Genomic DNA, 25294 nt, shown 5'->3' with positions numbered 1-25294 from the left:
AGTGTATCTCCTATTCCTTCCTGTAAAGTTTTCAGTGTGTCAGCTTTTACCTCCAGGTCTGTGATCCATTTGGAGTTAATTCTAGTGCAAGGTGACAAAGAAGGATCCAACTTTAGTTTTCTGCAGGTGCTTAACCAGTTCTGCCAGCACAACTTGTTGAAGAGGCTGTCTTTCTTCCATTCTATTTTTTTGGCTCCCTTGTCAAAGATTAGGTGGCCATAGGTCTGTGGTTTAATATCTGGGTCCTCAGTTCTATTCCATTGGTCTTCAGGCCTGTTCCTGTGCCAGTACCAAGCTGTTTTGATAATTATAGCTCTGTAATAGAGTCTAAAGTTTGGAATTGAAATTCCTCCAGCGCTGTTCTCTGAAGAAGAAACAAAAATGGCCTATAGACACATGAAGAAATGCTCAACATCTCTGGTCATAAAAGAAATGCAAATCAAAACAACTCTAAGATTCCACCTCACTCCAGTTAGAATGGCCAGCATCAGGAAAACGAATAACAACAGATGCTGGAGGGGATGTGGCCAGGAGGGATCACTACTACACTGTTGGTGGGAGTGCAAACTCGTTCAACCACTATGGAAAGCAGTGTGGCAGTGCCTCAAAAGGCTAAACATAGAACTCCCCTATGACCCAGCAATTCCACTACTTGGCATTTTCCCAACCATCCAGAAACAAGGACATACTAAATCCACTAGCGCAACAATGTTCATTGCAGCACTATTCACCATAGCAAAGATATGGAACCAACCCAGATGTCCCTCAGTTGATGAGTGGATCAACAAGTTGTGGTATTTGTACACAATGGAATTCTATGCTGCTGTCAGAAAGAATGACATCGCCCCATTTGTTAGGAAATGGAAAGACTTAGAAAAAATCATATTAAGTGAAGTAAGCCAGACTCAAAGGAACTTGGGCTCAATGGTTTCCCTCATCATAATCAGTAGAAACCTTGGGCTCTACTAGCAGAGATCTGCACTAGAGCAAGATCTTGATACATAAGGCCATATAATGTGAAGCTAATTGAAAGGACCTCCAGGATATTGAAACAAAAGCCATATAATGAATGATTGTTGTCCTTAATGTAGTATGTTGTCTCTCATCTCCTTTGCTGTCCCTTGGTTATCTCATATTGGTATAGTATCTCACTTTGTTATCTGATATATTGAATTTATTTGTATTTGGATATTTGAAATTTGATAGGGAAGGGGGGAAAACCAAGACGGGTCGGGGGTGTGGCGGGGAGGGAAATGGGTACCAAGACATGTGAAAGAGTATCAATGTATGTGAATTAATGCACCTTCTATCTGGCAAATATCATGTAACCCTTTTACTAATTACAATAAAAAATAAAATAAAATATGCAATTTTAGGGTGATATACTAAAAAAAAACATACCATAACATTAAATACAGGGATAGGAGAATCTTGTAGTTTCCTACTAGGTCAATTATTACTAGAGAAGTTTGAAAAAGAAAAAAGGAAACAGTGTCACCGTATAAACTTATATTACTATTAAGTTCAATTCCTTTAAGTCAGGTTATGAATACAAAGTATCTTGATCAGTGTCACTACTTTCCCTCCACCCATCTTTATCCTCCCTGAATGATAATCACTGTATTTGTCCATTTTTCCTCCCTCCACTCATGTTCTCCTTTTTGTCCACCCCACAAAAGAGGGTTCTTTGTGGAAGACCTCCCAGAAGAGCTAGTGCTTGGGTTGAGTCTTGAACAATTAAGAATTAGCCAGAGAGAGAGGAGTGGAGGAATGGTGGGGGGGGGGAGGAAGGAGTGATAAAGTGCATTCCACAATGAGGAGAGAAAGTGGAAAGAAGGAATGATAAAGTGCATTCCACAATGAGCAGACAGAATACACAAAGGCAGGGAAAGTATCAGAGAATAAATGAGGCCTAAGACATTCAAAGTTTATTAACGCTGGATGAGAGGCTAAGAATGTATTCAGATGCATGCAAAAGAATAAGCCTTAAGCCGGGCATGGTGGCTCACACCTGTAATCCTAGCTACTCAGGAGGCTGAGATCTGAGGATCAAGGTTCAAAGCCAGTCCAGACATAAAAGGACCTGAGACTCTTATCTCCAATTAACCTCTAGAAAAAGGGGCTTGGCTCAAGGGTAGGGTGGTAGCCTTGAGATGAAGAGCTCGGGGACAATACCCAGGCCAAGTTCAAGCCCCATGATTCCCCCCCCACACACACATACAAAGAAGCCTTATTGAAGTATTTGCCATGCTAAAAAGTTACTTTATCCTAAAGTGATAGAAGCCATTGAAGGTCTTAGAGCCAGAAGTACCACAATCAAATGTATATTTCAAAATGATCACCGACACTTCACCTTGTAGGTACTTTGAAAAGGCAAAGATACTTAGAGAAAATGTATAGAAATAAGATATAGCTTATGATTTAAGCCTGAAAGTAGGAAGGTGGACAACAGTGACTCATGCCTATAATCCTAACTATTTGGGAGGCTGAGAGCTAAGGATCGCAGTTCAAAGCCAGTCTGGGAAGGAAGGTTCATGAGACTCAACTCCAATTAACCACCAAAAAGTCAGAAGTGGAGCTGTTTTTCAAATGGTAGAGTGACTCCCAGCTTTAAGGGGAAAGGCTAAGGGACAGCACCCAGACACTGAGTTCAAACCCCAGCACTAGCACACACACACACATACAAAGTAGATATTTTTGGCAGAAGTGCCATGCATACTATTAAAGGTACAAAAATGATAAAGCAGCAAAGGGTTGAGCTAAGAAGGTCTTTGCAGTAATAGAACAATAAATTATAACAAGGTCCTGAACAAAGTGGTGGTAGTAGGAAAATCAATGAGCTATTCCAAAAACAGACTGACAGAATCCACTTAAATATGAAAAAGAAAGTTATCCACTAAGAAAAAACATAGACACCCAGTTTCATTCACAATTACTGGTGCTTCCTGAAATCTAATCATGAACCCTTAGTTTAAAACATTGGTTCTTAGGTTTCGGGGTGCATTAAAAAAAAAGGCGTATCACCTCCTGAGGGTTGACGGTTCACACATGGCCAAGTCCAAGAACCACACTATGCACAACCAGTCTCGGAAAGCGAACAGAAATGGCATCAAGAAACCCAGATCACAGAGATAGGAGGAGTCTCTGAAGCGGGTGGACCCCATGTTCCTGAGGAACATGTGTTTTGCCTAAGAAGCACAACAAGAAGGGCTTTAAGAAGATGCAGGCCAACGATGCCAAGGCTCTGAGTGCGGGGGCCAAGGCAGTCAAGACCCTGGTGAAGCCCAAAGTAGTGAGCAACAAACGCAAGCTCCTGGAGCAGCCCCCACGCAAGCTCCAGCGACTCACCTGCATCGCCCACCCCAAGCTAGGCAAGCACATCTGTGCCTACATCGCCAATGGCCACAGGCTCACCAGACCCAAGGCCAGGGCCAAGGTCAAGGCCAGCGCGCAAGCCAAGGCCCAGGCTCCAGCTGCTACTCCAGCTCAGGCCCAGGCCGCAGCTCCTAAGAGTGCCCAGACCCCAGCTCCTAAGAGTACCCAGGCCCCAGCTCCTAAGGGTTCCCAGGCCACATCCCCTAAGGGTGCCCAGGGCCCTGCAAAGGCCTCACAATGAAGACCTCTGTCTGCCAGTGAGGAAAGGTCTGCTGTGGCTCCTCGATGGCTATCAGGGAGGCCAGTGGCTGGTGTCATTTCTACCAATAAACCTGAGGCAGTATTTGGAAAAAAAAAAAAAAAAAGAAGAAGAAAGCAAGAAAAAGAGAAATCACCTAGAGGGCATGTTAAAGCAGATTGCTGGCCCTATTCCCAGGGTTTCTGGTTTGGTAGCTTTAGAATGGGACCTACAATTTTAAAGCTTTTAGCCAGTTTGCAGGTGGTCTGCACTGGTGGTCTGTGGATCTCATTTTGAGGTTCTCAAACCAGTGATTACTGGTTTGCACAATTGGAAAGCAGCACACTCCGCAGACTGGGTAATCTACTGTTGGTAGTAAAGCAGAAGAAAGATTGAAGGATTGAGTCAGTGACACCATAATTAAGGTTGAACAACAAAAAAAAATACCTTTGTGAGGAAGAAGCAGAAAATAAGAAAACATTGAGATTCCTATGGGTATGTTTTTGAAAAGATAGATATTTAAAGAAAATGTCTACAAATAAGATATAGTTTATGATTTAAGATTGAAAGTAGGGAAGCCAGGCACAAGTAGCTCACTCCTGTGACCCTTGCTCTTCAGGAAGCTGAGATCTGAGGATGTCAGTTTGAATTGAACCTGGGCGGGAACGTCCATGGTACTCTTATTAGCTTCCATCAATCACCAAAAAGCCAGAACAGGAGCTTTGGCTCAAGTGATAAGAGTGGCAGCCTTGAGGGGAAAAAACTAGCCTGAGTTCAAACCCCAGACCCCAGGACTAGCACGCACGCATACATAGAGTATACGTAGGGCAAAAATGCCATACATAGTGTTAAAGGGACAAAAACAAAGAGCCAAAGACAAAGCTAGAAAGAGAGCTCAGAATAAGGATAAGTCACAAAAATTAAGAGAAGAAAAGGAAATGGAAAGAAAAGAATGGTGAAAGATGTTAAATTAGACTCTAACAATGACAAGATAGAGACAAAACATGCCCATTCTTGTCGTCTCTGTTACCAAACCACTCCATAAGCTTTCAGTAAGAACAAGTGGAAGCTCTGGTTACTTCTCCCATACTTTTTGTGTGTGTGGTTGCAGTGGGGGGTTGCATCTGTGTCTGTATCTTTCACCAGTGCTCCATCTTAGTTATTGTAGGTTTATAATAAACTTTAAAATGGAGAGTATAAGGCATACGATCTTCTTTTCCAAAATTGCTTATATATATATATACATACATATGTTTTGTTAGTATGCATATTAATTGTACAAATAATGGCCTTCATTGTGGCATTTTTATACTTGAATGAGACCTACAAACATTTGATGCATGATTTAATGCAGACACCATTAACTCTCTGGCATGTGGACTTTTTTTGTAGGTTTGTTTTGGGGAGGGATTTTTTTTGTATTGTCAGGATAATGTATAGAGGGGTTACAGTTACATTCGTCAGATAGTGGGTACATTACTTCTCGAACCTTGATACCCCTTCTCATGCTTTTGTCCTCGTTTCCCTCCCCCCCCATCACCTCATTTTCCCCGTTCCCTATTTCAAATAAACAAACATATATACAATATACCAGGTAACAAAGTCAGATACAGTAACTGCATGAGATTAACCATAAGGGGAAAAAAAGAGAAAAGAAATAACTTCACATAGCTAGCAGAATCCTAGCTGTGTACTAATTACAAATGAGGGAAACCATGGAGCCTATATTTCTTTGGGTCTGGCTTACTTCACTTAATATGATTTTTTCCCCAAGTCTTTCTATTTCCTTATAAATGGTGCAATGTCATTCTTTCTGATGGCAGCATAGAATTCCACTGTGTGTAAATACCACATCTTGTTGATCCATTCATCTACTGTGGGCCATCTAGGCTGGTTCCATATCTTAGCTATGGTAAATAATGCTGCAACAAACATCATTGTGCTAGTAGCTTTAGTATGTCCTTGTTTCTGGACATTTGGATAAATGCCAATGCTTGAGATTGCTGGGTCATAGGAGAGCTCTATGTTTAGTCTTTTTTTTTTGGCTAGTACTGGGACTTGAACTCAGGGCCTGAGTACTGTCCTTGGGCTTTTCTCAATGCTAGCACTCTGCCACTTGAGACACAGCACCACTTCCAATTTTTTCTATGTATGCTTCCACTTGAGCCACAGCACCACTTTCAGCTTTTCTATGTATGTAATACTGAGGATCAAACCCGGATCTTCTTGCATGCTAGGCAAGAACTCTTACCCCTAGGCCAAACTCCTGGCCCCTATGTTTAGCCTTTTGAGGAATCACCATACTGCTTTCCATAGAGGTCAAAAGAGTTTACACTCCCACCAACATTGTAGTAGCGATCCCTCCTGGCCACATCCCCAACAGCATCTGTTATTAGATTTTTTTTTTGCCAGTTCTGAGGTTTGAACTCAAGGCTAGTGCTCTACCGCTTGAGTCACAGCACCACTTCCGACTTTTTCTGAGTATGTGGTACAGGGAATAAAAGCTAGGGCTTCATGTATGCTAGGTGAGCATTCTACCACTAGGCCCGGACCCTTGTTATTAAATTTCTTGATACTGGCCATTCTAACTGGAATAAGGCAGAATCTCAAATTTGTTTTGATATTTACATTTCTTTTATGACTAGAGATGTCAAGTATTTCTTCATGTGTCTATAGGCCAATTTCCTCTTCAGAGAAGTCTCTCTTTAAGTCTCTAGCCCACCTTTGAATAGGTTGGTTGTTTCTTTGAAGATTTGGTTTTTTTTGTTTTTGTTTTTGTTTTTGTTTTTTTTCCAGTCCTGGGATTGAGCTCAGGGCCTGAGCCTTGGACTTTCTCAAGGCTAGAGCTCTACTACTTGAGCCTCAGCACCACTTCTGGCTTTTTTTTCTATGTATGTGGTACCTAGGAATTGAACCCGGGTCTTCGTGCATGCTAGGCAAGCACTCTACCACTAGGCCAAACTCCTGGCCCCTGAAGATTTGTTTTTGAGAGATTCAATTTTTTGAGCTGTAGGTAAAAGTCCATGAGACTCTTATTTTCAATAAACTACTCAGAAGAAGCCAAAAGTAGTGCTGTGGCTCAAGTGGTGGAGCAGTAGCTTTAAGCTCATGGACAGCGCCCAGGCCCCAAGACTGACAAAAAAAAATGTATTGATAAAAACCGTGTATGTATATTAAAAGTTTGTGTTACACAGTATAGAATGGGTAGTGATAAGATTGCAAATTTCCTAAGGATATGAACGAGGGAGATAGTCCCTTTAGTTGGAAAAGTCAAGAGGAAAATAGGCTGAAAAAGCTAAGCAGAAAAGGAACAAAAATTGTTTTTAGCTGTTCTAGGTTTTCACTTTTTTACAAATTTCAGGATTTGCTGATCCACTTTTAAAGACTTTCTAGGATCGTACTGAATCCATAAGTGAGACTGGAAAATCTGAGACTTTCTGGTCATTAATATGAATATATTACTTTGGGTATTGCTTACTATCTTTCCAGAGCATTTTGTAGTTCTTTTGTACCCCTCATTAAATAATTTCAAAGAATGTTCTTTTTTTATGCTATTAAGAATGGGGTTACTTTCTCAACTTCATTTTTGTTTATACATAGAAATAACATTTTATTTTTTATAAAATTTAAATTGTTAAAAGCTATGTGCATTGATCTTGTACACTGAGGCCTTGTTAAATTAGTTTGAATGGCCTTTTTAAGCAATTCTTTTGGAATTCTGCACATGGAATCATATTTGTCATTAGGAACATATTTTATTCTACTTCTAATCCATGTACCCTGAATGTATCATTTTGCTTGATTTAAATTAGATTAGAATCTCATGTAAAATGTAAAAAAAAATCACAATGAGAACAGTCATCTTTGTCTTTGTCCTGATCTTAATCACTAGCTGTAGGCTTTATTTTGTTACCACTATCATTTCTAATGCAGGGGATCAAAATCAGGGTCTTATGCATTCTGGTGAAGACTCTATGAACCTATACCCCTAGGCCTAGTGTTTCCTCCCTAAAGAAAGTTTTGTTGTTTCATTTTGTTGGTGGTGATTTTGAAACATAGACTATGTATCCCAGGCTGGCCTCCAATTTAGTCTTCCTGCCTCAGCCTCTCACCTCAGTTCCCAAGTGCTGGGATTTTTAGGTATTAAGCACCATGCCCAGGCCTAGGAATTTTTTTTTTTTGCCAGTCCTGGGTTTGAACTCAGGGCCTGAGCACTGTCCTTGGACTTCCTCCATACTAGAGCTCTACCACTTGAGCCTCAGCACCACTTCTAGCTTTTTTCTATGTGTGTGGTACTGAGGAATCAAACCCGGGTCTTCATGCATGCTAGGCAAGCAAGCACTCTACCACTAGGCCAAACTCCTGGCCTAAGAAACTTTTAAACAGTTAAGGACATTCTCCTGTATTCCAAGATGTTGTGAAATTTTAACATAAATGAATGTTGGATTTTTGAAATGTTTTATTTTTTGGCATCTGCTGAGATGATTTCTGCCTTTGCCTTTTATTTAGGGTAAATTCCACATGTTCATGGATGGTAATCTTTATTATCTGTTGTAAATACATAATTTATATGTTAAATATTAATCATTTGTTGGAGAAAAAAAGTATTCTAATAATGGCTTGGTGTCTTTTAAATGTCTTTATGGTCAGTGATAATGGTTCCTATTTCAACCCTAATAGTAATTTTGCCTTCTTTGTTTCTTTGAAGGCTTAGCAAAATGTTTATAAATTCTCTTGATCTATTCAAATAAGCACTTTTTTGTTTCATTGATTTTTCCGTATTTTTCTTTTTTATTTCATGGATTTTTACTCTGATTTATTCCCTGGCTTCTGCCTGCCTTGGATTTAAGAAAATGTTCTTTAGTAGCTTCATAAAGTAAAAACTTACTGACTTGATACTTTGTTTGCTAATAATATTACTTAATGTCATTTTTTTTCTCTAAGCACCTTTTTTGTCTGTTCAGATGTTGATATCTCACTAGAAGTAGTTATAAATAAAAGTTTGTTAGTGATCTGTAATTTGTTTTTGTTAGAAAACATACTATGAATAACTTCAATTCTCTTAAATTTATTGACACTAGTTTTATTTCCTAGTATATGTCCTAATGAAGATTGTTCTGTTTGCATTTGAAAAGAATGTGTGTCTTGATGTTGGATGGGATACATAAAAATGTCACTCAGTACAAGTTCGTTGCCTATATTTCTCAAAACTTGCCTTGTATGACAAGGAAAGATTCTTTCCTGATATGACATGTTTATAGGAGACAGCATCATGTTTTGGCCAGTGGGAGAGGGGAATGGGGGGGGGGAGAAACCATGTACATACTCGAGATGCAGCCATGGAAAGCTGCATGGAAAACCAAGAGGGAAATTCTTTCCTACCACAGTGATTTTCCAGCGCCCTCTACCGACAATATTAATGTATCATGTGCAAAGGAAAAGACTATAAATGACCCAGATTCATTTTCAAAGTAGTGCAAATCAAGGGTGAATTTGGAGCTCAGAGGCACCAAATCTATCTCTTCAGTCGTAACTAGTAATTAATGTTCTAGCAGTGTTTCAGATTCTTACTTGTATATATTAGCTTACTTCCCAGATGCCACCCTCTGTCTAAACAGTCAGATAGACACAGATTGACCTGAGAAAAAGCTAAAACAAGCCAGTGGAGTTCCAGGCTGGGCCTATGGATGTGTACATATATTTTTGAATATGTTCAAATTTCAAACAATTATCAATTGCATTGCAAGTGTTTCTTTTCACCACATCTTCTCAGGTGTCCTTCATGACTGTGTGCAGATGGCCAGAGATATGGAGCTGTCCATCCTCTTGAATTGTCCATTTCTTCTGAATTTTTTTTGGCCATTCCTAAGGCTTGAGCTCAGGGCCTAGGCACTGTCCCTGAGCTTCTTTTTCTGAAGGCTAGCACTCCACTACTTGATCCACAGCAACACTTCCCATATATTTCTTTTTAGTCAGCAGATCTGCCATTTTTCTCAACCAGAACCAGAATTGGAGATTAACTGTGTTGTGGACTTTCTCCTATTTATTTCCTATCATATTTACTACTTTTTACTAAGCACAATGTCTGAGTGCTGCCCCTGAACGTTCTCCTTACTTAGTCTCCTCTATCCCTCCACCCCCCGTAGCAATCTATCACTTGATCCACAGCTCCACTTCTAGCTTTTTGGTGCTTTTTTGGAAGTAAGAATCACGGGGACATTCCAGTTCAGGATGGCTTCAAACTGTGATCCTTAGATCTTAGCATTTTGATTAGGTAGGATTACAGGCAGGAGCCATCAGCTCCTGGCAAATCAATTATTAATGTGTAGACTTTCAGTTATTTTAGACCATCATGAGACAGTCTGGTAATACGTTGTTACCACGGTAATCCTGCTCAGGACTACAAGTTTAAATATGTGGCGTACACATGACTGAGAAGCCAATGGAATAAAGCTGCCATCTGTGAAATTATAACTGAGTGCTTCCAAGTAGAACCCTACCCAGGTGAAAATCCATTGCATACTATGCAAAAATAAAGATAAAAGGGGCCAACCGGCAGCAAACCAGGGTTCGCAGATTGGGATTCCTGAAATAGGGGGCAAGGACTAGGAAAAAATAGAAGAGAGACAAACAGATGGGGTTCAGGAGGGCTACAGCCCAAATCAGGAGCCACAGCTTAAGAAGCCTGTAGCCCAAGACCGTAGCCCAGTTTATTTCCAGTTCTCAATCTTAAATACACATCTTTAAACTAGGGAACTGCCAGGGGCTACATTCGTACAAACAGTATCAAGTCTGAAATAGGTTGAATGAGAAGCTATCAAGTCCCAAACAGGTTAAATGAGAAGCTATTGACACAGCCCAAAATCATGATAAGAGCTTACTTCCTTGTGTACTCAATTGTGCGGGTCCAAGGTCACTGACCCCACAGTCACGGTCACTGACCCCACAGTCAGTCCCCAACACTTTTTAATTTCACTTTGCATTTCCCTTTCTTACACTTAGCTTCTGATGGTCTGTGCCTTGTGTTTGCTTTCATATAATGAGAGGATGTTCCTTCTCCTGCTCTTTCCTCTCCATGAATCTTTTCACACTCCCTAGTTCCCAGGGCCCCATTTTACTGGTCCTCTGGTCAAAAAGGTGAGTTTTCTCCGGTTTTAGCTGCTTACACTCCACGCAGTTCTCACAAGCTTCAAGTGCTTGTGAAAGAAAAGTGGTGAGAACATAATAGTGATTTTAAAAAAAAAAGTGGAGGTCCCAGGGCATAAACTCAGGACCTAGGAGCTATCTCTGAGCTTTTGCTCAAGGTTAGGGCTCTATCACTTGAGCCACAGCACCACAGAGGAGGCAGAAGGATAGTTTAGTGGACATAAGAGTCTCACAGACTTTCCTTCTGAAGCTGGCTTTGAGTTACGATCCTCAGTTCTCAGCTTCTTGAGAATTGAGGTTTACAGGCATGAAGTACCAGTGCCCAACTGGATTTCTCTCTCTGTGTGTGTGTGTGTGTGTGTGTGTGTGTGTGTGTGTGTGTGTGTGTGTGTGTGTGTGTCCTGGGGCTTAAAGTCAGAGCCTGAGCACTGTCCTTGGGTTTTTTTCCTCAAGGCTAGTGCTCTATCTCTTGAGCAACAGCACTATTTCTGGCTTTTCTATTTATGTACTACTGAGGAATCAAACCTTGGTCTTCACGCATCCTAGGCAAGCACTCTACCACTAGGCCAAACCCCGGGTCCCCAACTTGATTTTTTGATCCCAATTTTTGGATGAATGATCTCCCTTCCTCCGTTTCTCACTATTTCTGGGTTTTCTCTCCAAGTTATAAACATGTAAACCACCAGCAGCAGAGATCACATCTGTGACTCAGTCACTCTTGGGGGGAAAAGTGAAAAGTAAAGTATTAAGGAAAAAACCTAGAGATTTTCTCACATACTTTTTGACTCACAAGGACCCATTTTGCTTCTGGACAGACTGGCTGGCAATGCTTCCCTGGAGTTCTTTTCCACTGGGATCAATTCATAGTTGCATGCCCATTTTTGCCTCCCCCCAGCTAAAGCTGGAAGATAAAATTGTGGGAAAAGCAACTTCACAGGTTTGCACCATGCCTGTATAGGTCATCCTTTACCATGTGTGTGAACATTTTTTTTTCTTTTTTGTCTTGCCTGGGGCTTGAACTCAGGACCTGGGCACTGTCCCTGAGCTTTTAGTTTTTGCTCAAGGCCGACACTTTATTGCTTGAACCACTGATCTACTTCTGGCTTTGGGGCAGTTAATTGGGAAAGTCTCAAGGGCTTTCTTGCTCAGGCTGACACTGAGCCTCATATCTCAGACTCCTCAGTACTAGGATTTCAGATATGAGCCCAGTGAAATGCATTTTAAGTTGTTGGTTTTTAAATGGTACTGTAGTTTGAACTCAGCCTCATGCTTTCTTGGCATGTGCTCTTATCACTTGAGCCACTCTGCCAAGCGCTTCGCAACAATCTTAATAAGAGGCCTAGATGGGCAATGGTGTCCACATTCTAGGATTTGTGGATGTAAAAGCAAGCCCCAGATGGGGTTCTGAAAAGGGGAGAAGTCCTAAAAACTGTGCCTCCTAAACCTGGCCAGTCAATCCCCACAGCCTGGACAAGTAGGGGCTGTCCCATAGCAGTGACAATGAAAGACAGCTGCAGGCCATTGCCTCAGTGGTCCAAGCATGGGCGTGGCCTCCATATTCTTAACTCTGCCTTGAAGGATATATAATTTTAACCAAAATTAATGTTTTATTTATTTATTCATATAGAAATACTCTCATTGTTTATGGTTCATGGCCTATTCTGAGGTCCTCTAAGGACTGGCAATGGCTTTTATTCTCTTTGCTACTTGTGGTACCATTGTTTACTTAACTAACTTTTCTTCCCCTAGAAGAGTGTAAGCTGTTTGTGGAAAAGATGTCTTGCTTGCCTTGTAACCCTAGCATTCAACAAAATTATGTTTCACATAAATAATGATAAATCAATACTTTAGGCTTAAATGAAACAGGCTATGGGCCAATTGAAGCGTGTGTGTGTGTGTGTGTGTGTGTGTGTGTGTGTGTGTGTGTGTGTGTTGGGGGTGAGGGAGAGTAAGTTATATTCCATAAATCTGTCTCAAAAAGAGAAAGAACTTAGAGCACTTGTAGGATCAGGCTCAGTATTTAGAATAACACTAAAATTCCTCTACCCAAATTTTAAAAAAATGTCCAAGGGTTGGACTTGACCTTGCTATCTGATGCTTTACACTCATCGGCAGGTGCCCTGCCACATCCGGCCCTGACCCAAATAAGATTTTGTGGCTCTAGATGAGTTCCTAATACAGTTACCTCTGGCCAAAGGGTAATGAGCATTATGTGTAACTAAAAAAAAAAAACTCGTTCTTCAGTCACATCATACATATTTCAGTGTTCAATATCCAAATGAGGCCATCAGCTACAATACAGTACAGACCAGATAGAAATTTGGTTTATCACTTCAGAAAGTTCATTAGATGATGCTAACTTACATTCTAACATTTTTTGTGGGGATCATGGGGCTAGAACTCTGGGGCTGGGTACTGTCTCTGAGCTCTTTAGCTCAAGATTATAGCTCTACCCTTGAGCCACAGCCCGACTTCCCATTTTCTAATGATTCATTGGAGATAAGAGTCTCATGTTCTTTAGTGCCTGGGCTGGCTTAGAACCATGATCCTCATATCTCAGCCTCCTAAGTAGCTAGAATTACAGGCGTGAGCCACTGTGCCCGCCTTTGTAACATATTTTTTGAGGAAACAATACTTTCTCAAAGAGACAGTTCAATGGAATAATACTAATTAATCTCTTCATATAAGCCAAGAAATACCAAACGAGAATATTAACGCTCTCATCTTAAGATTTATTAAAGTTATTGAAAAATACTTTTTTTCAAGGAACGTTTGCAATATTTGAAATATCATCTATCAAAATGACCGAAAGTAAGGAACTCTCAGAAAATGTTTCATCACTGTTTCTCTCAAAGGGGGAACTAATAAATTGACAAAAGTAAAAACAAATACAGAATCCACATACCTCAACACACTTGTGAAGGCAGGGGCTGCTCACAGCACGAGCGAGGGAACACAGCCACATTCTATGTTGACACAGGTTGCCAACCCAAGTCTTCTTAGAATCACACAGCTTAGCATTTAGCAGTGTTATAGATTCTTATGAAACACAGTTCAATGAAACTACATTTCCTTTAGTTTGGAAATGGCTTTAGATCTACAACTTTTGGGGGGTTATGACAACATTTATACTGCAATCAGGTCTGAGAGAGTCTGGACTTAGCAAAAAGAGAAGGAACTTTGCAGTGACATATGGCAACTCCCCCCTTAGGCTTACAATTAGACTATAAGCAACCACAGGTCACCTTTCATGTCACATCCAGATGATCAAATTACATTCAGAGTGGGTATATTGATTCACTCTCAGATAAACACAAACTATGAAGAACATTGGAGAAATGAAGAGGACCCATTATGAAAAGTAACTGCCTTCCATGTATATAGTAAATACAAAAATTATATTATGTGAAGTAATCCTTTCAGAAAAAGAATTACATCTTTTAAAATATATTTTGTTTTCAATTATATACAATGTCTATTTCCAAATTTCTCTACTAGTTCTGATAAAAATGTGCTATTGTATTTGACAATCACTCATGATCACTAGTTTTCCTGAAATTTAGGTAACAAAGCAATTTGAAAGACCCTGGTGGTTCATACTCAGAAGGCTGAGATTTGAAGACCCCAGCAGGAAAATCTATGAGATGCTTCTCTCCAATTAAACACTAGAAAATAAGAAGTTGTGCTGTGGCTTAAAGTGGTAGAACATTCACCTCGAGTTGAAAGAGTTTAGGGACAGCACCCAGACCCTGAATTCAAACCCTCCCAACAGAGGAAAAAAATAAAAGACCCTGTGTTTTCAATCCCTAGGTCAGCAAAAAAGAAAAAAAAAGTCAAGCTGTTAAGGGACTAACTTTCCATAAACTTTTCACTGAAGACATTCTATAAATTTTTCTGTAGCAACAATCATATGTATTTATAATTTTTCCACTTATGCATGCAACAGCATTTAGCTATAATGTCTTCTTGCCTTCCTAATTATCAGTTAATATTTTTATACCATTAGTTCTTCTCATATTATTGACTATTTTGTGTTGCTTTTTGCTTGTAACTTTGTAAGACTGATACCAGAAATCTTATTTTTGCCTAATGATGACCAATTCAAAAGTTCATGCACTGCTGACTGCCTGTGGTTCATGTCTGTAGATTTAGCTACTTAGGGGGCTGAGATCTGAGGACTGAGGTTCCAAGCCAGTCCAGGAAGTAAAGTCCATTGAGACTCTTTGCCTTCAGTTCTCCACCACAAAGCCTGAAGTGGAGCTGTGGCTCAAGTGGCAGAATTCTAGCCTTGAGCAAAAAAACCTCAGGAACAGCACCCAGACCCTGAGTTCGAGCCTCATGGTGTGTGTGTGTGCGTGCGCGCACGCACACACACACACACACACACACACACACACACACAGAAGGGAGGATATGAATATGTGCAGTTGCATATCATTTTGTTACCATAAGCAGTAAAAGTTTTAAAAAAATTAAATGGAAAAGCTGATGATGTATGCCAATACATGTATGGTTTCCTCATTAACCAACAAATAATACTTGAAAAAGATAGCCAATTGTATCTAGCTCATTTTAAAATAAAAACTAGGAATTTTTCTTTTTTTTTTTTTGCTAAAGATAATGAAGATGCCGATGAACTGTGAAGAAACTGAGGATGGAGAGCAGATGGGAATTTTGGCAAACCCTAGGCTACTCTGACTGCTGGCAGCAGGAACTGGCTAATGCCCTAGCATACGGTGCTCATAATATCTCAGTCAATTAAAGAAGTGCCATCAGAGTCTGCCAAATCAGAAGACATCTTAACTACTTTTTCTTAAGCCAAGAGCAGTAGCTCCTTTAAAACTTCCTATGGAGCCAAGCAGCCGAAGTAGAAACTTACTTTTGACAGCCTCAGTATTGTTAATTTTCCAGTGACTGTGTAAGTTCATGCCTGGAAATATTATCAATGTGTAACCTTACTGTTTTATATGACAGCATGTTGCCATCTGAATAGCACATGCATAATTTATTCATTTAGCTGCAAATATTCACTGAACTCAAGTGCTTCAACATATATAGCAAATCTTTTGTTTTCAAAGGATATAATCTGTGAGTCTGCCTGGAACTTCCTATGAATGTCCATGGCTCTCCTTCCTGCCCCTTTTCCCCCCCTATTCATCACTTCCTTTTTGTGCTCAGGTTATCTTTTTTTTTTTTTTTTGCCAGTCCTGGGCCTTGAACTCAGGGCCTGAACACTGTCCTTGAGCTTTTTCAAGGCTAGATCTCTACCACTTGAGCCACAGCACCACTTTGGCTTTTTTCTATGTACGTGGTACTGAGGAATCAAACCCGGGTCTTCATGCATGCTAGGCAAGCACTCTACCACTAGGCAAAACTCCAAGCCCTCATGTTATCTTTACAATGGCCTCGGTGTCTATTTACACAAACTTCCTCTGCATGAGATATCATGTCCTATTTTCTCTCTGACTTCAATTTGTGGTGCAACTATCTACCCTTCAACTCCAGCTCCAGTCTTGGACGTCATCACCAACACTCCAACACTGTCTCCATTTCACTTGACTGACATTTGCTATGTATGTCCTAGGTAGAGATCCCCTTCTCCTGTCCCAGGACCTTAACCTTGCCATTAGTGGGTTGCAATTGTCTTCAATTTCACCAACTCTAGGATTCTATTTTACCAACTCTGAACCTCCATCCATTTTGCGTACAGCAGAATGAGGATCATATTAAGTACCTTGTTCAGAGGACATTCTGGCCTGAGGAGGACGGGAGGTGCTCTCCCTAGGTCCAAATCTAAGAAGTCCCACTGGAGACCATGTTGACTCAAAAGTAGTGACTGGGAGAGGAACTTTGGAAGTGTGATTCTGTGCATGAAGGCAGGGCCAGGGTGCTGAGCTCTCCAGGATAAGTCCTGTTGAGTAGTGCTGAGAGGGTTAAAAGAATAGGTGAACAAACTAAACTGTGGCTAGTTGCATTCATTTTCTACTGCTATGACTACACATTAAGCAGCTTAGAATAATGTATGTATATCATCTCAGCTTCTGTGGGTCAGGAATCTAGGCAGGGTTTGCCTAAGACCTGTGCACAAAGTTCTATAGGTTGTAGTTATTGACTGGGAAGCATTATTCATGGGAGATTGGGTCCTCTCCCAGTCTCATTCAGGTTGTAAGCAGAATTGAGGCTCTTGGCTCCTAAGGTCTGTCCCTCTCCACAGGCAGTTGGCAAAGAGGCTGGTTGGTTCTTCAAAGTGAACAGTGTGACAATGCTTGCTTTATATGCCTTCTTCCAAAGAAGGCCTGGACTCATTTATGTTATCACTAATTCTGCAGCTCTTCTAGCTTATTATTTCTTCTTCTCTGGTTCTAGCTTAAAGATACATCATGAAGGGACTCGTTTATCCTTTTTTTAATTTTTGTAATTTGTTGGACAATTACTATTATCCATTATTATCTTTATTTCATGGATGCAAATAAAACACAAAAGCACCAGAAGTTGTGTAAGGTCATATAACTAGTACCAGCTAAGTGACAGATCTGGAATTTGAGACAGCTGGGAAAGAGACAATTAGGTAGATTATATCTTGCTGACAGGGATAAAAAAGAATGAACAGAGATGGGCACTGAAGGCCCAAGCCTGTAATCCTAGCTACTCAGGAGGCTGAGTCCTGAGGACCAGCGCCCAAGGCCAATGCAGGCAGGAAAGTCTACGAGAATCATATCTCCAATTAAGCACTAGAAAACTGGAAGTGCATTGTAGCTTAAAGTGGCAGAGTAGCAAAAAAGCTCAAGACAGTGCTTGCCCATGACTGAGTTCAAGCCTCACAACTGACCAAAAAAACAAAAACAAAAAATCAAAAGGAGAAATTCTTGGACAGAGATATTGGCTTTCTTTAGAGGTGGGTAACTAGCTCTCAGGAGAGTGGGCACTTACTTTTTTTTAACGTTGTATTTTACAGTTGGAGTGGTAGAGGGGTTACAGGGGTTACAGTTGCATTCATCAGGTAGTGGGTACATTACTTCTTAAACATTGAAATGCCCTTCCCATGTTTTGCTCCCCCTACCTTTTTTTTTTGCCAGTCCTGGGCTGAGCGCTGTCCTTGGACTTTCTCAAGGCTAAAATTTTACCACTTGAGCCTCAGAACCACTTCCGGCTTTTTCCTATGTTTGTGGTACCAAGGAATTGAACCCCAGTCTTTGTGCATGCTAGGCAAGTACTCTACCACTAGGCCAAACTCTCGGCCCTTTTCTCCAACTTTTTTTTTTTTTTTTTTGCCAGTCCTAGGCTTGAGCCCAGGGCCTGAGCACTGTCCTTGGGCTTTCTCAAGGCTAGAGCTCTACCACTTGAGACTCAGCACCATTTCTGGCTTTTTTCTATGTATGTGGTACCAAGGAATCGAACCCGGGCCTTCATGCATGCTAGGTAAGCACACTACCACTAGGCCAAACTCCTGGCCCCTTTTCTCCCACTTTTTAAAAGTCATCTTATCTGCAGTTTTAGCTGCAATGTGACCAAATCACCTCTTTCCAGATTGGTCAATATCATTTGCATAGAAGTGCAACTAATTTTTCTGTGATTTGTATTCTGCAACTCTGCTGAAACTGTTATTAACAACTGAGTATACCAGGCAGGCACCAGTGACTCATACTCATCCCAGCTACTCAGGAGAATGAAGCCAGCCCAGGCAGGAAACTCCATGAGATTCTCACCTCTAATCACAGAAAAAGCTGGGATGGCATTGTGGCTCAAATGGCACAGCATTAACATTAAGCAAAAGGAGCCCAGGGACAGTGCCCAGACCCACAGTCCAAGCCCGAGGACCCTTACCCAACCTCTCCCCACCTCAAAGTAACCTTGTCACTGATTTTAGAAGACTGATTAATGTGCCAATTGTGAACTTTTTATTGAGGCAGTTTTCTGTTATTCTTTTTCAAAAACCATCACCTGTGAAAGCTTTCCTGGCACTGATTTCAAGACTCATATGGTTTTTGTGCTTTATGTATGTATGTATGGTACTGGATTTTCTTATATGGTATTACCCCTCAGTTCCAAGTTGTGCCATATGATTCTTTTAATGTGATATTGTTGATATGTTGAATAGTTGATATATTTCCTATCATGGAGGTAAAAATCTTCTGTATACACTTTCTTATGTGTGTGTTACCAAGTGGGCCAGTCTCGCTGATGGAAATAAGCACTATTACACTGTTTGCACAAAGGCAGCATCACCTGCCACTACAGGTGACTGTGACCTCTAATCCTTTTAGACAGTTCTGTCCACGTTCAGTACTCGGCTGAATTCACAAATCAGATCTCTGAAGTCTTTCCATGCTGCTGTTTCTTCTTCATATTCTCCCTGGTAAAGTTACATACCTGCACTGCACTGGTCTCAACAGCCCAGGCTCTTAACTTCATCTCATCTCAGGTTCTGGATCAGACTCTGCTTGGGTTCTCTCTTCCTGCATCGTAAGTTAGAAAATTCTCTCAAGAAAGCAGTCCAAGGGCAATCATGAGGCTCATGTCTCTCCAGGGCCAGCCCTCTGAACCTGTCATCGTTTCATATTCAATGTTTTTAAAGTCACCGTATCATATATTTTGCCTGGTTTGTTTATTACTTTGGGAGGGATCATACATCCATCATGGCCAGAGAATCAATGCCAAAACCCTACCCTAAAATGTGTGGAAAACTCAGGTACAAAGAATTATTCTATCAGACAGTTACTACCAGACTACATACCTCAACATTACTTGAGAACTTGCTTAGTTAGGAAAGTGAATAATTTTGGACCCCAACCAAGACATACTGAACAAAAGCACTGTGAATGGTGCTAATAAGCTTCACTAACAAATGTATATGAAATTCTAGAAAAGTGACACAATGCATAAAATCATGTTCAAAAAATTGAGTCTAGATGATGGCTAGAAAGTTTACCATGTTGGCCAGAAATTTGGCCTACTGGTACAGTGCTTGCCTAGCATACACAAAATACCTGGGTTTGATTCCTGGGTACCACATACATAGAAAAAGCCAGAAGTAGAATTGTGGCTCAAATGGTAGGGCTCTAGCCTTGATAAGGACAGTGCTCAGACCCTGGACTGGTTAAAAAAACAAAACAAAAAAAAAAAAAAAAGGAAAGAGAGAGAAAATTTTTCCCGTATTGTCTTGAATTCAGGGCCTGAGTGCTAAGGTTAGTGCTCTACCACCTAAGCCACAGCTCCACTTCCAGCTCTTTTGGCAGTTTATTGGAGATGTCTCATGATCTTTCTTGCTCAGGGTGGCTCTGAACCATGTTCTTTAAGATTTCAGTTTCCTGAGTAGCTAGGACTATAGGTGTGAACCACTGGGACTAAGCCAGGCTTAGTCTTTTATAACTATTTTAAATTTTTACTAAACATTAAAATACATTAATAAAATGCAACATTCTACATGAAAAAAATCTTTCCAAATCTCCAATGGAAAAACATTTTTCAGTTTTCATGGCTTCTGTTAAAAACAGAATCCCAATATATTGAAATAAATTAAATTCAGAAACATAGGGGCATGTATACATAAAATAAAACACAACTTTAAGTGGCACTACTTTTAATTTCTATCTTCTATGTGCTACTTTCAACAATCAGCCATCTATATAAATTTAGCCTGGTAAATGATGACTGATAAAATTACAAAAGTACTAATGGAAATTATTAAATTGCAGCAAATTAATATTTAAAACTTACAAAACATGATGTAAAATCAATGTTAATAAATTAATAAAGTGTTAAGTGATACATGTTAAAGAATAGGAATATCATTTCTGATTATATTATTAAATTTTCTGAGCATTAAAAAAATTTACAAAACAGGGGGCAAAATTTACAAAATAGGGGGCCCAGAGTTTGGCCTAGTGGTAGGGTGCTTGCTTAGCACTCTAAGACCAGGGTATGATTTCTCGGTACCACATACATAGAAAAAGCTGGATGTGGTGCTTTGGGTCAAGTGGTAGATCTCTAGTCTTGAGAAAGCTCAAGGACCAGTAGTCAGGCCCCGAGTTCAAGCCCCAGGACTGGCAAAAAAAAAAATTACAAAATAGGAATTTTAGGTTTTTAATGATGCAAATTTATGATTCTTTAATCAGCATAAAATTTTCATCAGTAATTCTGAACTGAACAAGTTATTCTAATCAATGTAATTTTTTGTTATTATTAATTGTGGGGCTTGAACTCACCCTGGGTACTGTTCCCGAGCACTTTTGCTCGAGGCTAGCAGTCTATCACTTGAGCCACAGCCCAACTCCCATTTTCTGGTACTTAACTGGAGTTAAAATTCTCATAGACTTTTCTGCCTGGTCTGATTTTTACTGTGATCTTCAGATCTCAGCCCCCTGAATCGCTAGGGTTACAAGTGTGAGCCACTGGTACCTGGCGTAATATGTTTACTGGCAAATTTTTATAAACAAAAATACTGGTTAAAATTCATTTATTATTTTTTTTTATTTTATTTTTTTATTTTTTTTTGCCAGTCCTGGGCTTGAGCTCAGGGCCTGAGCACCGGCCTTGGACTTTCTCAAGGCTAGAGCTCTACCACTTGAGCCTCAGCACCACTTCCGGCTTTTTTTTTTTTGTATATATGTGGTACCAAGGAATCGAACCCGGGTCTTTGTGCATGCTAGGCAAGCACTTTAACCACTAGGCCAAACTCCCGGCCTAAAATTCATTTAATACTTGCTAAAATTCAGTTCTGAGCACTGAATAATTTACAGAATATAAAGATGCCTTGTTTTCCTAAAAAATTGTTACTCTATTTGAATGTTGAAACTATTTTTTTGCCAGTTTTGGGCTTGGGCTCAGGGCCTGAGCATTGTCCTTGGACTTTCTCAAGGCTAGAGCTCTACCACTTGAGCCTCAGCACCACTTCCAGCTTTTTTCTATGTATGTGGTACCGAGGAATCGAACCCAGGAATTCGTGCATGCTAGGCAAGCACTCTACCACTAGGCCAAACTCCCGGCCCTGAAACTATTTTTTTTACCATAATAATTTTCCAATATTCTTGAGAACTAATTATTAGGTGAGAAACTTTTTTAAATGCTATATATGTTACTCCTTTTGTTAGCCAACTTTTTCACTCAATATTAAGTGTTTCAAGAACATAATAAAATTTAAAATTACAATGCATAAGATGCTAATGCATATAATGTCTGTTGTATTTCAATATAATATACAGATGTTAAAATTAGTGCCGGGAATTTGGCCTACTGGTAAGCGTGCTTGCCTAGCATGCACAAAGACCTGGATTTGATTCCTCGGTACCACATACGTAGCAAAAAGCCAGAAGTGGTGCTATGGCTCAAGTGGTAGAGCCCTTGAGAAAATCCAGGACAGTGGTCAGGCCCTGAACCCAAGCCCAGGACTGGCAAAAAAAAAAAAAAGGGGGGGGGTGGGTGGGAGTTTGGCCTAGTGGTTCAAGTGGTAGAGCTCTAACCTTGAGAAAGCCCAAGGACAGTGCTCAGGCCCTGAGTTCAAGACCCAGGACTGGCAAAAAAAAAAAAAAGAAACAACTATCCCATTAAATGGTAGGCTAAAGACTTAAAGAGGAGGAAATAAAAATGACCAATAAACACATTAAAAAATGCTCAACATCTCTGGTCATAAAAGAAATGCAAATTAAAACAACACTGAGATTCTACCTCACTCCAGTTAGAATGGCCATGATCAAGAAATCTAAACAACAGATGCTAACAGGGATGTGGTCAGAAGGGGGTCAGAAGGGATTGCTATTACACTTCTGGTAGGAGTATAAACTTGTTCAACCATTCTGGAAAGCAGTATGGAGGTTCCTTAAAACACTAAACATGACCCACATGACCCAGCAATTCTACTTCTGGGCATCTACCCAAGTATCCAGAAATAAGGCCACACTAAACATACCAGCACAACTATATTCATCGCAGCATTGTTCACCACAGCTAAGATATGGAACCAACCTAGATGCCTCTCAGTAGATGAATGATCATGAAGATGTGGCATATTTACACCATGGAACTCTATGCTGCCATCAGAAAGAATGACATTGCCCCTTTTGTAAGGAAATAGAAAGACTTGGAAAAAAATCATATTAAGTGAAGTAGGCCAGACTCAAAGAAATATAGGCTCCATGGTTTCCCTTCATTTGTAATAATTAATATACATTTAAGATTCTAACAGAGGATCATAATAGCTCAAAAGCTATATACATATGTCCATACAGGATGAGGCTAAGCGAAATGAACTCCAGGATATGGAATCAAGAGATATGTTTGTGATTATTGTTCTATTTGTTTTTTCTTCTTTTCCCCTTAAGTTTTTTTAAAATTAATTTTCTTTCTTTGATGAATGTCTGATTTGGGGATGAGGGTTATACTGGCTTCATAGAATGAGTTTGGTAAAGAACCTTCATTTTCAATTTCGTTGAAGAGCTTGAGGAGTATTGGTGTGAGCTCTGCTTTGAAGACCTTATAGAATTCAGCTGTGAATCCATCGGGCCCTGGGCTTTTCTTGGGTGGAAGTTCTCTAATTGCCGTTTCTATTTCAGAGCTTGATATAGGCCTGTTGAGTTGGGTTAGTTCTTCTTGGTTCAGTGTGGGTATGTTAATATTGGCTAGGAATTCATCCATTTCTTCTAGATTCTCAAATTTGTTGGCGTAAAGGTTTGAGAAGTATTCCCTGATGATATTCTGGATCTTGGTAATTTCAGTTGTGATATTACCATTTTCGTCTGCAATTTTGTTTATTTCGATATGCTCTCTTCTTTTTTTGGTAAGATTTGCTAAGAGTTTGTCATTTTTGTTAATTCTTTCAAAGAACCAAATGGCCTATAGACGCATGAAGAAATGCTCAACATCTCTGGTCATAAAAGAAATGCAAATCAAAACAACTCTAAGATTCCACCTCACTCTAGTTAGAATGGCCAGGATCAGGAAAACGAATAACAGATGCTGGAGGGGATGTGGCCAGGAGGGATCACTACTACACTGTTGGTGGGAGTGCACACTCATTCAACCACTATGGAAAGCAGTACGGCAGTGCCTCAAAAGGCTAAACATAGGGCTCCCCTATGACCCAGCAATTCCACTACTTGGCATTTACCCAACCATCCAGAAACTAGAGCATATTAAATCCACTAGCACAACAATGTTCATTGCAGCACTATTCACCATAGCAAAGATATGGAACCAACCTAGATGTCCCTCAGTTGATGAGTGGATCAACAAGTTGTGGTATTTGTACACAATGGAATTCTATGCTGCTGTCAGAAAAAACGACATCGACCCATTTGTTAGGAAAGGGAAAGACTTAGAAAAGATCATATTAAGTGAAGTAAGCCAGACTCAAAGGAACTTAGGCTCAATGGTTTCCCTCATTTGTCATAACCAGTAGAAACCTTGGGCTCTACTAGCAAGACATCTGCAATACAGCAAAACCTTGATACATAAGGCCATATAGTATGAAGCTAATTGAAAGGACCTGCAGGATATTGAAACAAAAGCCATATAACGAATGATTGTTGTCCTTAATGTACTATGTTATCTCTCATCTCCTTTGCTGTCCCTTGGGTATCTCATATTGTTATAGTACCTCACTCTGTTATCTGATATATTGAATTTATTTGTATTTGATTATTTGAAATTTGATAGGGAAGGGGGGAAAACCAAGACGGGGGTGGGGGGTGGGGGGAGGGTAAAAGGTACCAAGACATGTGAAAGGGTATCAATGTATGTGAAATAATGCACCTTCTATCTGACAAATATCATGTAACCCTTTTACTAATTACAATAAAAAATGAAAAAAAAATTAATTTTTGCCAGTCCTGGGCCTGAGCACTGTTCTTGGGCTTTCTCAAAGCTAGAACTCCACCATTTGAGCCACAGTACCACTTCCGCCTTTTTTCTATGTATATAGTACCAAGGAATCAAACCTGGGTCTTTATGCATTGCTAGGCAAGCACTCTACCACTGGGCCAAATTCTTGGTCCTCATGTTGTTACTAACAATGTTCAAGTAATGTTCCCACTACCTGATGAATGTAACTGTAACCCCTCTGTACATCACCTCAACAATAAAATAAAAAACTGAAGGTAGGTAAAGAAGCCCCAATCTTGTAGGGAATAATTTTGTTTTTTTACAAAGTTATAATCTCTATATATGGTTCAAGGTTAAGTAGTTGAAAACTTTCTAATTATACCTACTTTTTTATTGGGGGGGGAGTCATGGACCTTGAACTCAGGGCTCGGGATCTTCCTTGGACACTTTTTGCTCAAAGCTAGCACTTGCCATTTGAGCCACAGTGCTACACCTGGCTTTTTCTGTGTATGTGATACTGAGGAATCAAACCCAGGGCTTCATGCATGCTAGACATGCACTACCACTAGGCCACATAACCAGCCCAACCTACTTATTCTTATGAAAAGGTAGAACTATGTGAAAATCTAAAATTAGTAAAAGGACAAGGTGACTATTTTACGATGTCAAAATCAGTATTTTAAAATAAACTAAGAATAAAGAGAACACCAAGACTTGTCA

General features: G+C 40.1%; 1 pseudogene; it reads left to right on the top strand.

Moving 5' to 3' along the window:
• The first annotated feature begins 3053 nt into the window (after positions 1-3053).
• Positions 3054-4803, top strand: LOC150064335 (large ribosomal subunit protein eL29-like; annotated as a pseudogene).
• The last annotated feature ends 20491 nt before the right edge of the window (positions 4804-25294 follow it).

Source organism: Megascapheus bottae, chromosome 4 (assembly GCF_031878675.1).
Source record: "Megascapheus bottae isolate mThoBot1 chromosome 4, mThoBot2.hap1, whole genome shotgun sequence".
In the NCBI taxonomy this organism is placed as follows: domain Eukaryota; kingdom Metazoa; phylum Chordata; class Mammalia; order Rodentia; family Geomyidae; genus Megascapheus; species Megascapheus bottae.
This window is presented reverse-complemented; position numbering and strand designations above follow the sequence as displayed.